The 18294-nt window shown below is 38.8% G+C and overlaps 1 protein-coding gene across 10 annotated transcripts in view; it reads right to left on the reverse strand.

The window, feature by feature from the left end:
• CEP83 (centrosomal protein 83) overlaps positions 1–18294 on the reverse strand; it is a 192538-nt gene that overhangs the window by 150756 nt on the left and 23488 nt on the right. For 3 of the 10 annotated variants that reach the window (XM_030939506.1, XM_030939505.1, XM_030939508.1), the window contains 2 exons: positions 17606–17658; positions 16263–16376 (listed from right to left, as the gene is read on the reverse strand). The exons of 5 other annotated variants lie outside the window; for them this stretch is intronic. The gene's annotated coding sequence lies outside the window, so the exon portion shown is untranslated. The remainder of the gene's footprint in view (positions 1–16262; positions 16377–17605; positions 17659–18294) is intronic. 2 more of the 10 variants (XM_030939509.1, XM_030939507.1) reach the window with 1 other exon arrangement.

Genomic DNA, 18294 nt, shown 5'->3' on the forward strand with positions numbered 1-18294 from the left:
AACACCACACAGACACACACAAAACTGCAGTTCCACCTCCATCCACACAAGCAAAGATCAGGTGGAAGCCAAGCTAGGCTGTAATAAAATACCCTAGTACTGGGCCAAGATGGTGCACAAGAAGGCTGACTAGAAAACAGAAACTTCCATTGCTTCCTAAAAACATAATAAAGCTCAATGATCCCGCAATGTCAGAGGAGACCACACGGAAAACCTAAACTTTCACCTCCACCAACAGTAACAAAGAGGACCTCCCTCACCCCACTGAAGTGCTGGCACAGAAGACCTAGTTAGGACAGGCACAACCACCAACAGTAATGAGGCTACCCTCTCCAGGGTATCAGTGAAGATCACATGGAGAGCCAGAACTACAGCTACCTGGCAATAACAAAGACCCCTCCCGCAAGCCCCCTCCCAAAAAAACTAAAGTGTCAACAGAGGCCAATTTAGAAACCTCGACTTGCTAGGCACTATGGCTTGTGACTGTAAATCCCAGCCACTCAGAAGGTGAAGTGGAAGGATTGCTTGAGACCAGGAGTTCGAGACCAGCCTGGGAAACAGTGAGACCCTGTCTCAAAAAAAAAAAAAAAAAAAAAGTCATTAGCTGGGCATGGTGGCATGTGCCTATATATATGCCCAGGTACTTGGGAAGCTAAGGTAAGAGGATTGCTTAAGCCCAGTTCAAGGCTGCAGTGAGCTATGATTATGCCACCACACTCTAGCCTAGGCAACAAAGCAAGACTCCCACCTCTTAAAAAAAAACACACACACACACACAAACAAAAAAAAATCTTGTACTTCCACCCCCACCTGGCAAAAACAAGGTAGTATGCCCTCTTTCCTCTACCAGAAAAGTGTCAGAAAAAGCCAGCTAAAACAAAAGGTTTAGATAGAATCCACGGTATTATAATATCCCAAATGTCCAAGTTTCGATAGAGAACCACTGGTCAGCCAGGCACGGTGGCTTGCGCCTGTAATTCAAGCACTTTGGGAGGCTGAGGCAGGTGGATCACCTGAGTTCGAGACCAGCCTGGCCAACATGGCGAAACCCCATCTCTACTAAAAATACAAAAATTACCTGGGTGTGGTGCTGCATGCCTATAATCTCAACTACTCAGGAGGCTGAGGCAGGAGAAACGCTTGAACCCAGGAGGCAGAGGTTGCAGTGAGCTGTGATCACACTACAGCACTCCCGCCTGGGTGACAGACGGAGACTCCATCTCAAAAATAAATACATACATACATACATAAATATAAGAAAAGAAATCCATTGATCATATCAAGAATGAAGATTTCAAACTGAATGAAAAAAGGTAACAAGCCAACACTATGATGACAGAGATGTTATGGTTATCTGACAAAGACTTTAAAGCACTGATGATAAAAATGCTTAAACAAACAATGACAAACAAGCTTGAAATAAATGAAAAGAGGGTCACAGCAAAGAAATACAAGCCTCAGAAAAGAAGGTAAAAAGAACAACCAAGTGGAAATTTTAAAACTGAAAAATACAGGCTAAGCCTGGTGGCTCAAGCCTGTAATTCCAGCACTTTGGGAGGCTGAGGCAGGTGGGTCACTTGAGGCCAGGAGTTCAAGATCAGCCTGGCCAACATAGTGAAACCCCATCTCTACTAAAAATACAAAAATAGCCAGGCAGTGTCGCATGCGCCTGTAGTCCAGCTACTCAGGAGGCTGAGGCAGGAGAACTGCTTGAATCTGGGACGCAGAGGCTGCAGTGAGCCAAGATTGTGCCACTGCACTCCAGCCTGGGTGATAGACTGAGACTCTGTCTTTAAAAAAAAAAAAAATTAAATGACCAAAATAAAAATATTAGATGAGCTCATCAGCAGAAATAGAAAGGAAAAGAATTAATGCACTGGGAAGACAGAACTACAGAAATTACTCAGCCTGAACAACAGACAGAAAATAGACACACAAAATAAACAAGCAGCTCAGGGACTGTCAGAACTAAAATAAAATACCTACCATTCCTGTTCTTGGAGTATGATTCCATTTATATGAAATATCCAGAATAGACAAATACATAGAAGGTAGACCAATGATTGCCAGGGGCTAAGGGAATGGGGAAATGGGAACTGACTGCTTTACGGGTACAAGGTTTTCTTTGATGTGGTAAAATGTTTTGGAACTAGACAGTGGTGGTTGTTACACAATGTTGTGAATGTAATAAATGCCACTAAATTATGTACTTTAAAATAGTTAATGTTATGCTACATTAATTTCACCTCAATAAAAAAAAGAGAAAAATAAACCTAGCAAACTAGAAACTTCAAAGTGCATCAGTCTTATGAAAGGTGTATATAAAAAGAGTATGTTAAAACACCATACCTGATTTTAAAATCTTAAAACATCTTTTTCTGAGAATGTGATCAAAACAAGAAAGTCCACTATTGCCACTTTTATTCAACACTGTATTGAAGAACTGGAACAAAACAAAGGAATAGAAGGTATAAAAACTAAAAAAAAAAAAAAAAAAATTCTTTATATACAGATGTTCTGATTGTGTATGTAGAAAATCTAAAAAAAAAAATTACAGAAAAATAAATAGAAAAAGCAAGTTAGCAAGATTGGTAGATAGAGTAATATACAAAAATTAATTGCATTCTATATGCCAGCAACAAAATATTTTTATTTTTTCAATAGTGATATTCTTTAACAAAGTATTTTTAAAGACATTCTTAATACCATAAAAAAATACCAAAAGCCTAGGTGCAAACTATCTACTATAGGAAAACTGTGGCTAGCTACTGAAACTAAAAAAGACCTATGGATCAGGTGTATGGATTAGAAAACATTCTAAAGAGACAAATTCTCCCCAATCCACAGATGATGCAATATCAATATCCAAATGAGTGTGTCTCTATGTGTGAGAAACTTAACATGCTGATTCAAAAATTTATGTGGAAATACAAAAGATTTCCACTGTTGTTGGCCTACCAACAACAGTGGAAATGATTTTAAAGAAAAAAAATGGGAAGACTTTACTATATATCAATACTTAGTATAAATATACAGTAATTAAGATGGTATGGTATGCCGTTGGCTTAATTATAGACAAAGAGACCAATAAAACAGGATACAGCCCATAAACTGACCCACCCATATAAGATAATTTAGAACAAAGGTGGTTTTGCTGAACTGGAAGAAGAGTCTTCCATAAACGCCACTGGGACAACTAGATCACCTTGTAGAAAAAAACAAACTTGGGCCTTTCTTTATATTACACACTAAAATTAATTCCATTTGGACTGAAATGTGAAAAGCAGAAGCACAAAGTCGCCACAACATAGCAAAAAATATTCAGTAACTCAAGGCAGGAAAAATAGTACGTCTAAACTCTAAAACGTGATTCCCACATAAATAATGAGACCAAGCACCTTTCTTTGTTTACTGGCCATTTAGATATCTTCTTTTATAAAATATCCATTTGCATCTTTTGCCCAATTTTTTCTGTTGAATTGTCTTTTTAATTACTAATTTGTAAAAATCATTTATATTTAAATCTCAATGAGAAAACCAAAAAGACTGACGGATAAGTCTGGAGAGGAGAGGATGCAAAGTTGCAGTGTAAACTGGCATATTCACTTTGGAAAAAAACTAGCATTATCTACTAAGGTTAAAAAAATACATATACTATGACTCAGTAGTTCCTCTCCTTGGCATATATCCACTTGAAATGTGGTAAATACAGGTACAAAAAAGATTTATATGATACTGTTCATAGCAGTATTATTCCTAACAATTGAAACCTAGAAACAAATCCAATGACCATTAATAGTTGAAGAAACAAATAGTGGTATAATGGAACTAGTACTATACTGCAATAAAAATAAGCTATAGATCAAGCTTGTCCAACCTGTAGCCCATGGGCCACATACAGCCTATGATGGCTTTGAATGCAGCCCGACACAAATTCATAAACTTTCTTAAAACCTTATGAGAGATTTTTTTGCATTTTTTTTTTTGTTGTTGTTGTTCATCAGCTTTCATTACTGTTAGTGTATTTTATGTGTGGTCCAAGATAATTCTTCTTCCAGTGTGGCCCAGGGAAGCCGAAAGACTGGACATCCCTGCTACAGATACTCTATACATAGGGTGGATATTACAGACATACTGTCCAGAAGAAGCCAAACACAAAAGAATATACACTAAATTATTACAAATATATAACTTATTACAAATACATAAAGTTTAAAAATTAAAAACAAGCACTATAGTATATAGGGGATACATGCTTAGGTATAAGCATGTATAAAGAAAGGAATTAATTATCATTAAAGTCAGGAAAATATTACTTGATGAGGCTAGTAATGTTCTACTTCTTGATTTTTGTGGATACATGGAGGTTTGCTTTGTAACTCGCTTTGTAAATCACTCAGCTGTACGTTGTTGTGTACTTTTCTATATGTATATTATAATTTATAATTTTTTTTGAGACATTCTGTAATCCACACTGGAGTGCGATGGCACAATCACAGCTTACTGCACTGTCAGTCTACCAGGCTCAAGTCACCTCAGTCTCCCAAGTAGCCGGGACTACAGGTACATGCCATTAAGCCTGGCTTTTTACAATTTTTTTTATTTATGTTAATTTTTATTTTTATTTTGTAGAGACAAGGTCCTGCTTTGTTGCCCAGGCTGGGCTTGAACTCCCACACTCAAGCCATCCTCCAACCTTGGCCTGCTAAAATGCTGGGATTACAGGAATGAGCCACTGCAACCAACCTTATAATTCACAATTTTTAAAAAGGGACTTAGAAGGGAGAGTGACTCAAAAATTGGGATCAGCATCATGTCAAGGACTGTAGTCCTTTTCATTGTTCTTCCAACAAATCCTGTTGGCTTAATTCTCCTCATGGTTGTGAGGCTACCACATGGATATGTAATATTCATTTTTTTAAAATTTCTTCTACTAGTTCTCTTTTATCTATGTGCTTGTTTACAGTCCTTTAAGTAAAATTTACATATAATGAAATGCACAAATATTATCTCCATGCATCACTTAACAAGGATATGCTCTGATAAACTCATTGTTAAGTGATTTCACTGTTGTGTGAACATCAAAGAATGTACGGTACTCACACAAACCTAGATGATATGGCCTATTATACACCTAAGCTATATGGTATAGCCTATTGCTTGTAGGTTACAAACCTGTACAACATGTTACTCTACTAAATATTGGAGGCAACTGTAGAAAACGAAGTAGAGGTTCCTCTTCAAAAGGACTTTCCTTCCAGTCTAATTGAGAATAAATAGTAGCCTCTCTTAGAAGCAAAACTTATTCAAATATTCTTAAATATCTAATAGTCGTAATAAAGAAAGCAATATATTCTGTATTCTTAGCCCTCACCTTTTAGCCTAGATATTTGCCCTGGCATGCCTATACAGGCCCAAGCAAGCATTAGTTCGTAGCCTGTTTCTCTTCCTTAATTGGAGGTGTTTTGGCCTTTCTCAGCATTCCACAAGTTACTTCCTCCTTTCCTGTGTTCTCTACCTTTGCCTCTTTTGGGAAGTTCTAAGTTGCTAGCCAATCGGGACAAGTACAGAATGTGAGGTCCCGTTCCAGCCAATGGAAACTGGACACAGCCATAGGGTGGACGCGTTAGATTATAAATGACCCTGTCTCCTTTGTTGGTGTGTGCTCTCGTGGCACGACTGCTAGCAAGCAGCACCCTTTCCGCAGAAAGTAAATTAGCTGAGAGATCCTTTGTCTTAGTTTTGATTTCCACAACACTTAATACCCATTTCCAACAGCAATTGTAACACAAATCACTGGGCAATAGAAATTTTTTAGCTCCCTTATAATCTTATGGTACCACTGTTGTGTATGTGGTTATATGTAGCACATGAATGTACACAATTTCATGAGTTCACAAAAGAACTCAAGAAAGTCTCAATTTCATCAAGATATAAAACAGTCCCATCACTCCAGAAAGTTCCTTCATATGCCTTCCCAATCACCCCACCCACAAGAGGCAACCACTTTTGTGGTTATTCTCACCACAGTTCCACCTGATCCAGGACATATTAAAGTGAAACCATACGGTATGTACTCTCATGTATTTGCCTTGTTTCACCCAAGTGGCTGTGAGATTCACCTATGTTTTTGTGTATCTCAGTACTTTGTTCCTTTATAAGGCTGAGTAGCATTTCATCATTTAAACATACCACATATTGTTTATCCATTCTCCTGCTGATGCGCATTTGGTTGTTTCTGCTTACAACAAATACAGCTGCTATGAATATTCTTGTACAAGACTTTCTGTGGACACATTTTCAGATTGGGGGTGGGTGGTGATAAACATTTAAGAATGGAATTGCTGGGTCATGGAGCAGGTTTATATTTAACTTTGTGTAAGAAATTGCCAAATCTTTTTCCAACGTGGTTGTACCATTTTCTATTCCAACCAAAAACATATGAGAATTTTGTTTTGTTTAGTTTAGTTTTCTGAGATGGAGTTTCGCTTTTGTTGCTGAGGCTGGAGTGCAATGGTGTGATCTCAGCTCACCACAGCCTCCGTCTCCCGGGTTCAAGTGATTCTCCTGCCTCCGCCTCCCAAGCAGCTGGGATTACAGGCATGTACCAGCACACCTGGCTGATTTTGTATTTTCAGTAGAGATGGGGTTTCTCCATGTTGGTCAGGCTGGTCTTGAATTCCCGACATCAAGTGACCCGCCCATCTCAGCCTCCCAAAGTGCTGGGATTACAGGTGTGAGGCACCATGTCCGGCCAACATATTGAGAATTCTGTTTGCTCCACATTTTTCCCAATACCTTGCAGCTGCACCAGACCAATCTGGTTCAACTTTTATGTAACAAATTGTGAGTTATTTTTCAGTTGCCATGGACCCTCAGCTCACATAACCTGAGCATGCCAAGATGAGCCAAGACTGCAATCTCAGGAGGAACCTAAGTGCTTGGACCAAGGAATGGGGACTGAATTAAGAAGCAGACACTGCATGGCAGGATCCAGGATCCAATCAGATCAAGCTCTGGCATCATCCCATGGTGGGATCCTGCCAGATCATGCCTCCACACCACCTCACTGCAAGATCCAATCAGATCACACCTTGTTATCCTACACTTATAAAACCTGACTTGGGCCCCTGCTTTGGGAACTATCCCCATGTTCTCCTTACTTGTTGCAAGTAATAAACTCCTCATGCTAAATCCTCCTTGGTTGTGAGCACCGAGTTGATGATACCCGCCAAGCAACCAAATCCACATGTTGTGGGGGTTAATAACGTGGTGTCATGAGTCCTTTTAATTGTAGCCATTCTAGGAGGCATAAAGTGGTATCTCCTTGTGATTTTAATTTACATTTTCCTGAAGCACTTTTTCATGTACTTAAAGGCTGTTCATAGATCTTCTTAATCTTTGAAAAGATTTTTGCTTTAAGAACCATCACAGCAAAGAATATTTACTTTGTAGCCAGCAAAATGGGAGATTTTAATAGCTAATGTGTATATTAAAAATGAAAACAGGCCAGTGCGGTGGCTCACACCTGTAATCCCAGCACTTTGGGAGGCCGAGGCAGGTGGATCACGAGGTCAGGATATTGAGACCATCCTGGCTAACATGGTGAAACCCTGTCTCTACTAAAAATACAAAAAAAAAAAAAAAAAAATTAGCCAGGCGCGGTGGCAGGCGCCTGTAGCCCCAGCTACTCAGGAGGCTCAGGCAGGATAATGGCGTGAACCCGGGAGGTGGCGCTTGCAGTGAAACAAGATCACACCACTGCACTCCAGCCTGAGCAACAGAGCAAGACTCCATCTCAAAAAAAAAAAGAAAACAAAACAAATCTAAAATTTGTCTCATTGCACTAATTACCATTAGCTTCCTGAGCACATACTGCTGTTTTCTACCTCCATGGCTTTGTAAATGCTAATTTCCTTGCTCAGAAGGCTTTTTCCATCTCTTTGTACTCTGATCTAGTGAATTCCTATTCAGCCTTCAAAACGCAGCTCAGGAATGCATTACTTCCTCCATGAAGTAAAGACCCTACCAAACATATATAGTTCATTATTCTGTGTTTTCTCTTGCATTTTAATATACATAACACATGGAATGTAACTTTGTCCATGACAAGAAACATGTCTTACTCATGTTCATAACCCCAGCACCTAAACAACCACAGGCGCATATTAAGAGCTCAAAAATAACAAATGAACAAATAATGTGCTCAATTCACTTTTCTTCCCAAATTCAGAAACAGTCTTCCAAACAATAGTGGGCTGAATGCTAGCCCCTCAAAATATGTCATTTCCTAATCTTTGGATGCTATGAATATTACCTTACATAGTTTTAAAAAAGGGGTGGGGGTGATTAAATTATGGATCTTAAGAAGAGGGGCTTATGCTGGATTATATAAGTGGGCCCAAAACAATCACATGTAACCTTCTAAGAGAGAAGGAGAGGGAGTTTTGAGACAGAAGAGGCAATGTGACCACGGAGACAGAGACTGGAAAGATACAGCCATAAGCCAAGCAAAACCTACAGCCACAAAAAGCTGGAAAAGGCAACGAAAGGATTCTGCCCCAGAGACTTCAGAGGGAACGTGGCTTGGCCAACAACTTGATTTCTGACTTCTAATCTCTAAAACTTTGAAAGAATAATTTTGTTGTTGTTTTGAGATACCTATTATATGGTAATTTGTAACAGCAGCCAGAAGTAACTAATACAATGGCTTTCTCTTGTATTAATATTTACTTACAATAAAATTTATCAAACTCAAAATTTCTAACACAATTTTAAATTCCTACCATGGTTAGACTTCTCTGATTTCGATCAGTCAACACACAGCTATCAATTACTTGCAAGACACTTACACATGCATTAGATGCCTGAAATACCCAATAAAACGTCTCCTACTGTGCAGAGTTTACTAAATACAAAAATTCATATTGAAAATTTTTTAAAGTACAAAGTTCAAACAGAAATAAGGGAAAAAAAAGTTAAACATTATCTCGATCAGCCGTTAATCAGTGAGCATTTGCTGGGCTAGTCTCAGTGAAAGGCAATTTTTAAAAAACGAGTACAACCTTTTTCCAAATTCTTCATCTTCTCTTTGCAACCATTACAAATACATAATCACATCCATGTCTCCTTCCTACCACTTCTTTTGACTGGTCCCAGCTTTACAGACTTCCATATGACATTTTATTTTGCATAGACACTGTATTTTTTAAGCAGTGAGTAGTACAATGTCTGCCCCAAAGTATGGTAATTCAAAATATTCAAAAAGCACAGCTGCTGATGCTCATGGAAAGCTTCCAAAACACATTCCATTAAAAGCACATGCTATGCCTTTGAACATTTCAAAACAATGCTGTAAATACTACATGCCCTCAAAGTGAATGATGTTTTTTAAAAACAACATTAAAAGTCTAGGGAGGACCTACACCAGGCATTTACTTTACTTACAAACAAAACATTCGAAATGAATTTCTTCAAAATCCAGAGATAATCCTACACTAGTCACCCAAACAGCCTTTGGATAGCCATCCAGGATGTCTTGCGTACAAAAAAAATGTCACAACTTGACAACCTGCCAGAACCTGAAGTGCAGCTGGGAGCAGACCCTTCAAAGCCCTGGTAAGGTGCCAGGCTCTGTAATTGTGATTTAGAAAGAAACAAGGGAGAGCAAGGAAAGAGAAAAGGAAGAAGATATGTATTCGAGTGGTTAGCAATCAACCACCAAGCACTCTAAATTAAAATGTTATTCTATTTTTACGATTGTACTGTCTGCCTCTGCACAGCTTAATTCACACAAAAGAATTCTAGAAAGCAGGACATAGTAATGAGTCAACCTCAAATGCTTAGTGTAAATTACCAAAGTCTCTGAAAGTTGTGATCTGAAAGGCAAAGATGATTCTTGTCCGAATTCATTTTAACATTTCTTAATGTAAGGTCTGTTACAATAACATGAGGACTTTCAGAAGATTTATGAGCACTCAGCACCTCTGTCTCAGTTGTATATTCTTCTTTGCTCACAGTCCCACCTTTCTTCTGAAATAGAAAAGGCTACCCATAATATGGCTGCTAATACACAATAAAGATTGTCTACGGATGCAACAACATATCCTGAAAATTGTTTTTTAAATAAATCCTGATTTAATTTTATTTCCATGAGATTTATGGCTTGGTCTGAAAAGTTAAAGAGAAATTGATACTTAAAACTGAATTTAACTGATATTTTTACTGCAGCTGACACATTCTCTTTATTATTTCAAATCTGTCACAAAGCAAGTATAAAATTTTTCACAGCCAGAAAAAGGAGATAAGTAAAAGCCATCCTCAAGACAGACACGCAGGTTAATGTTAAAACCATATACTTCTAAAAACTGATTAAACAACCAATATGATTAAGTGACTGCTATACCATATTTACTGATTGGTCTACTTATAGTAAAAGGGTTTTGAGAGATATTAAAAAAATAAACAGACCATCAAGTCAAGCACACTTCTCATCAGGAAAGAAGAGCCTGCCTACATTCAGAATACTCCATGGATATTTTCTAAGTACTTTTAATATGCTAGACATTTTGTTGGATACAGGAATACAGAAATAAATAAAAGAAAACCCTTGTCCTCAAGGAGTTTACAATGGTCAGCAGAATATACTCGTTAACCAACAATTGCTGACTGAATAAGGATGAGAGAAAATGGACGATTTAAACTTTTTGGACTTAAAATTTTTTTACCATGTGCATATATTACCTATTCAAAGTCATAAATTCAGAAAGTTTTTAAATTGTAAAACATTAAGGAATTCAACAAAGAGGTGACAGGAAACACCTAAATCAAGAAAGGAGAGAGAAACGAGGCAGCCTGCTTATCTGAGATCAGCTAAGAGCCTGGAGAGACTCCCCAGTCTGGGGAAAGGGTAAATGAGAGATGCCCAGGGGTCCACATTCCCACCATGGACACCTGCAATCCTAGCCACAGTAGAGGCCCTGGACCCTCACAGGCCCTGAAACTAACATAGGGAGCTGCATGAAGACTGCACAACAGCACTGTTCCAGAGAGGGAGCACAGGCTGGGGCACACTAACCTCCCCACTCCCCATCCCGGTCCCAAGCAGCTATAGTAAGACACCGTTTTGAGAACCCAGTCCCAACAGACTGCACCTTGCGCTTGGGCTTAACAGCACCTGTCTCTTCACATCCCTCGAGTCCCGCTGACATACCCAGCCCACAGCAACCACCATGCCTGGTTCCTGATGCTGGGGTCAAAGTGCACGCCTCTGGCTCCAATCCCACCCACTGCTTCCAGCAGTGGAGCCACCACTTATTTTCACGTGCCCAGAGTCCCTCACCCACAGCTGCCATCACTGTGCTAACAGGGCTAAGGAATAAGCAAAGCATGAGCTTCCACTGCCGAGGCTAAAGCACAAGCCAAGCATGAGCTGCCACCACCAGGACTAAAATGTGAGTGAAACACAGGCTGCAATGCCAGGGCTGAAACACAAGCCAAGTAGGGTCTGCCACCACCAGGGCTAAAATGCAAGTGAAATGCATGTTTCTAATACTTGCCTGCACATAGCTGGTATCACTGAAAGCAACTCTACCCTCCCCAGAAGTAGGGCTGCAGCACAGGCACTGCCTCCCACAACATGAACATTGCGCTGAGGGCCTAAGGATCACCCCACCCCTTCCTAACACAGCCAGCACCTACAGGCACCACTGGGGAGTCTAAAGACAAGCCTACCTAGCCTTGCCCACCCTCCATGCCACAGCACACGATCCAGAGGCCTGGAGATCACACAACTCAGCCACCACTAGGAACTAAGAACTCTTCCCAGGAACCTGAGATTGGGCTCACCCACCCAGCTACTAACATCACAGTAAGAAAATATCCTACCTCCAAAGGAACACAGTAATTCTCCAGCAACAAATCCCAATCAAAAAGAAATTCACAAAATTCTGGAAAAAGAATTTAAAATATTGATTTTAAAAAAGCTCAGTGAGATACAAGAGAATACTGAAAAATAACATAAAGAAATCAGAAAAACAATTCGTAGAATATGAATGAGAAATTTATGAAAAAGATAGGTATCATTCAAAAAAAAAGAATCAAATTCTGGATCTGAAGAATTCACTGAGTGAAATACAAAATACACTTGACAACTTCAACAACAGACTAGATCAAGCAGAAGAAAGAACCTCAAAACCTGAAGATAGGTCTTTCAAATAACTCAATCAGACAAAAGATAAAGAAGAATAAAAAACCATGAGTAAAGCCTTTGTGACACATGGGCAGCATAAGGCAACTAAATACTCTCATTTTCAGAGTTTCAGAAGGCAAAGAGAAAATAAAATGCATAGAAAACCTGCTTAATAAAATAACAGATAAAAACTTCCCAAGTCTAGCAGGGGATTTAAACATCCAGACACAAGAGGCTCAAAGATCCCCAAACAAATACAATGCAGAAAGGTCTTCCACAAAGCACGTTATAGTCAAACTGTCAAAAAATCAAAGACAAAAAGAGAATTCTAAAAACAGCAAAAGAAAGTGTCCAGTTACTTATCAAGGAATCCCCATGAGACTAATGGCAGATTTCTCAACAAAAACCTTACAGGCCAGGAGACAATGGGACGACATACTCAAAGTGCTGGGGAAAAAACCCAAAACTCTCAGCCAAGGATACTATACCCAGAAAAGTTATCATAAATGAAGGAGAAATAAAATCTTTCTCAGTCAAGCAAAAGCTGAGGGAATTCATCACCACTAGATCAGCCGTATGAGAAATGCTTAAGGGAGTCTTACACCTGGAAAATATACAAAAATATAAAATCCACTAGTAGGGAAAACACACAAGCAAGGAAAAGACTCAAATGTTACCACTACAGAACGCCATCAAACAATAATAATAAATAAGAACAAAGGACAACTAGAAATCAATTAATAAAATGACAGAAACAAGCCCCTACATATCCATAACAACCTTGAATGTAAATGGATTAAACGTCATTCCACTGAAAAGAAACAGACTAGCTGAATAGATCTTTAAAATTAAAATAAAACAAAACAGGACCCAACTATATACCACTTAAAAGAAATTCATCTCACCTATAAAAACACATAGACTGAAAGTAAAGGGATGGGAAAAGACATTCTATGCAAACAGAAACCAAAAGGGAGCAGAAGCAGGAGTAGCTATACATATATCTGTTACAATAGGCTTTAAGTCAAAAAACAGTAAAAAGAGACAAAAGTCATGATGTAATAGTAAAAGGATCAATTCAGCAAGAGGATAACAATTCTAAACATATATGCACCCAACACAAGAGCACCTAGATATACAAAGGAAATATTATTACACCCAAAAAGAAATCCATGAATAGCCAACTAGTTTTGACAATGGCACCAAGAACATACATTTGGAAAAGAATGTCCCCTTCAATAAATGGTGCTGGGAAAATTGAACATCCATATGCAGAAAAATTAAATTGAATCCCTACCTCTCACACGTACAAAAATCAACTCAAGATGGATCAAAGACGCAAACATAAGACCAAAGACTATAAAATTACTAGAAGAAAACATAGGGAAAACACTTCAGGACATTGGTCTCAGCAAAGATATTATGGCTAACACTTCAAAAGCACAGAAAACAAGAACAAAAATAGACAAGTGGGACTATATTAAACTAAAAAGCTTCAACACAGCAAAGGAAACAACCAACAGAGTGAAGAAAAAAACCCATTGAATGGGAGAAAATATTTGCAAACCATTCATCTGACAAGGGACTAATACCTAGAATACACAAGGAAGTCAAAACTTAACAGAAAAAAAACAAAAACAAAAACAAAAACAAAAAAGTCTCATTAAAAAGTGGGCAAAGGCCACAAATAAACATTTCTCAAAAGAAGACATACAAACGACCAATGGGTACACAAAAAAAATGCTCAACATCACTAATTACCAGGGAAATGCAAATTAAAACCACAGTAACATATCATCTTATCCCAATTAGAATGGCTATTATAAAAAAAGTAATAACAACAGATGCTGGCAAGGATGTGGAGAAAAAGGGAACACTTATACGCTGCTGGTAGGAATGTAAATTAGTACAGCTACTATGAAAAACAGCATGAAGATTTCTCAAAAAACTAAAAATAGAACTAGCATACAATCTAGTAATCCCACAATGGGGTATTTATTCAAAGGAAGAGATATCAGCATGTCAAAGAGATACCTGGACTCAGGTGGTTATTGCAGCACTATTCACAACAGCAAAGATACAGAATCAACTTAAGTGTACACTAACGGATGAATTGAATTTTTTTTTTTTGATATGGAGTCTCACTCTGTCGCCCAGGCTGGAGTGCTGGAGTGCAGTGGCGCGATCTCGGTTCACTGCAAGCTCTGCCTCCCGAATTCACACCATTCTCTTGCCTCAGCGTCCCAAGCAGCTGGGACTACAGGCGCCCGCCACGATGCTGGGCTAATTTTTTTCTTTTTGTATTTTTAGTAAAGACAAGGTTTCACCGTGTTAGCCAGGACAATCTCAATGTCCTGGCCTCGTGATCCGCCCACCTTGGCCTCCCAAAGTGTTGGGATTATAGGCATGAGCCACCGCACCTGGCCTGAACTGATTTTTTTAAATGTAGTATATATATATGGTGAAATACTACTCAGCTATGAGAAAGAATGAAATCATGTCATTTGTAGCGATATGGATAAAGCTGGAGGTCATTACAACAAGTGAAATAAGCCAGGCACAAAAAGACAAATACCACATATTCTAACTCATGTGGGAGCTTAAAAAAAAGTTGATCTCATGGAGGTAGAGAATAAAATGATATCAAAGGCCAGGAAGTATGTGTATGGGGGAAGGTGGGATAAAGGAAGTTTGGTTAATGAATACAGATATCCAGTTAGACAGACATTACAAGTTCTAATGTTGCACAGCAGAATACAGTTAATAATAATTAATTTGAATCATATCTATTTCAAAGTAGCTACAAGAGAGGACTTGAAATATTCCCAACATATAGAAATGGTAAACACTCAAGGTGATGAATACCCCAAGTACCCTGACTTGATCATTACACATTCTATGCATGTAACAAATACACATGTACCTCATAAATATGTAAATAATGTGCCAGTTTAAAAAAAGAGGAATTTCCAAAAAATTATAAAAATATTATAACATAGTTACCAGTAATATGAATGGACAAGGGAGAGAACCCTAGTTCTACTAGTGAAGTTGCCAGGGGAAACTTCACAAAGAAACAGCTAAAATTAAGAAAGGGATGCAAAGAAGAAACATCAAGTGCAAAGTCTTGGAGATTAAGGAGAAGAACATTAGGCGTGGAGGGCAGGGGAGAGAACACCCTGGGGAGGTAAGGTAGGGCCTTGAAGGCCACATGCAGAAGACTGGAGTTTATCCCATGGTCTTGGAGAGCCAATGAAAGACTTTAAACTTAGATGGATAGAAGACATTATAGGGTAGACTCACATTTACATTTCAGAAAAATAAGTGGTTTATTTGTGGAGGACAGATTTGAGGAGGAGCAATAGAAGAAAGAGAAAAAGGAGATCAAAGGTCCAGGAAAGCAATAATGAGGGCCTTAACTAAGACAGTAGCAGCAGGTAGTCAATAATCTTGAAAATTAATTTGAAGCCAGGCGCAGTGGCTCACACCTATAATCCTAGCACTTTAGAAGGTCAAGGCAGGCAGATGGCTTGAGCTCAGGAGTTCAAGAACAGTTTAGGCAACATGGTGAAAGCCTGTCTCTATGAAAAATACTAAAATTAGCCAGGTAAGGTAGCATGCGCCTATGGTAACAGCTACTCAGGAGGCTGAGGTGGGAGGATCGCTTGAGCCCAGGAGGGTTGAGGCTGCAGTGAGCCGAGATCGCACCACTGCACTCCAGCCTGGGTGACACGGTGAGACCCTGTCCCGAAAGGAAAGGAAACGAAAGAGGAAGAGAGGAGAGAGGAGAGGGGAGGAGAGGGGAAGAGAGGGGAGGGGAGGGAAGGGGAGGGGAGGGGAAAAAATTAACTTGGGGGCAGCAAGAGCAGGAGTTAATAATTAGATACCTATACCCATCCTCCAGCAAAAAGTATTTTAATGTCACTAGTTAAAAGGTCAATCAGGAAACCAAGATAGGAAAGCAAAGAACACTAAAATGGAATCCAGTTAAAATGGAAGAAAGGTTGCTTCAAAGATTACAATTACTTCAAGCACTAATCCTACATAAGAATGAGGAATACTGTACACTGACCTTTGGCAAATCAATCTTAGTAAACTGCAAACACCATCAATGTAAAACACTCAGAATATCCACCTTTCTTCCATAGGGATTTCAAAAGCAGAGGGGCAAACTCTAAAGCTGGTTCTGTCAGGAACAAAGACATAAAATGAGGATTTTGTTCCTTAAATGTCCACCTGCTGCTACTCCTCCTCATTCTTTCCCTCAAACAAATCATCTCTATAGCAACACACTCTAAAAGAATTTGTGGGTGGAAAGCGTATGTTTGTGAAAAAATATGAGAACTCAAGAACATGAGCTATTTTATTTTTTTCTTTAATACAAGAGATACACAATCTATTAGGTTACAACTAAAAAATAAGGAACAGATGAAACAAAAAAATGTTTAAACACAAAAAAATGTAAAAATTGTACAACTGATACTGCAAATGTTTACATGAAAATTCTTTTTACAGATTACAATGACACCTTGTGGTAAGACTTTTCAAATTAGACAAATTATCTTAGAAAATATTTTTTACAGCAGAGACGCAAGAAAACTGGTTTAGAAAATAGGAAAGCTCGAAACCATAGTAATGAGATAATTTGTACAAGTATAATAATATATTTGAAAAATTAAGGTTGAGAAATCAAACTCTTAAAAATGTCACAATATTAGGTAGGCAAAAGCACTTTACAAACTGTAAATACAAGTTGAATATCCCTTATGCAAAATGCTTGGGACCAAAAGGATTTCAGATTTTGAATTTTTTCAGATTTTAGAATATTTGCATATACATAATGAGTATCTTGGGGATGAGATGCAAGTCTAAACATAAAATTCATTTATGTTCCATATATACTTTATACACACACATAGCCTGAAGGTAATTTTATTTTTCCCTTGAGGATGCTTAACAAACTGTATGTTGTGCACCTGCATTTTGACTGCAACCCATCATATGAGGTCAGGTTTGAAATTTTCCACATGGTGTCATGTTGGTGCTCAAAAAGTTTCAGATTTTACAGCATTCTGGATTGTGGGATTAGGGATCCTCAACCTGTATAAAGCATTATACTAGTCCCTTCACTTGAACTGAAATTATTAAATACTCTTCCTTATTCTCTGGTCCCTTATCCCATCTCGTAAAAAAGTCAAGCTGCACCTCTCAAAGCTTCATCTATTACTTGATCTGAATAATACTGAAATTTACACCCCAGTTCCTAACCTCTCTCCGCTTATAAATCCCCCTCTACTCACATGTTCTTTCTACAACAGAAGCGCAAAGATGGGATTTAAGACATATTTTGAATTTACCCAAAATATGGCACCTTGGCATTTGAGAAAAAAGCAGAAGCAAGAAGGTTTATCTCACCTTCCTCTAAAGTAGGTCATAAGATCCTCAATCCAGAGGGGTCCTCCCTATACCTGTAGGAAAGGAGACACAAAGAGGAATCTGAACAAACAGGACTTAGTAAGCTTCCCCCAGTTTGTTACTGCTAGAGCATATCCATTTGTCCTCTAATGATACTTCTGGATGACTGTCCACAAAAAACAGACAGACCCTTTGAAAAAAGCAGCTTACTGATGCAAATTCCACAAGACAGCCAAAAAACTCCGAAGACAAAAGACATGAACTCTCCGGAGCTCTATGGGTCTGTCCATCGTCTGAGAAACCTCAGTATTTACCCTGCCAACGTAGGGCAAGATTATACCCCCTTCTACTACCGCAGCTGCTGCTCTCTTGAAAGTGCCACCTCCTGACTGGAGGCCAACCAACTCAAGCCATTACAGCAACTCATAACAGAACAACTCTGTTCCAAAGGAGAAAACAACAGCTAATTCTACTGCCTGCAACACTCACAGGTCCTGAGTCTGTCCACATGACAACTTCAACTGCTAGCCTAACCAGCATTCACTCCCCTGCCACCTCCACTGGAGCAGGTGCTGGTATCCACAGTTGGGAGACCTGAGACAGACTGTATCACAAGACAACTTGCAGACATTCGCTAGCATCAGCCTGGAGCCCAGTAACCCTGCTGGGTGGCTAGACCCAGAACGGTA

This window comes from Rhinopithecus roxellana, chromosome 10, assembly GCF_007565055.1.
Source record: "Rhinopithecus roxellana isolate Shanxi Qingling chromosome 10, ASM756505v1, whole genome shotgun sequence".
NCBI lineage: Eukaryota > Metazoa > Chordata > Mammalia > Primates > Cercopithecidae > Rhinopithecus > Rhinopithecus roxellana.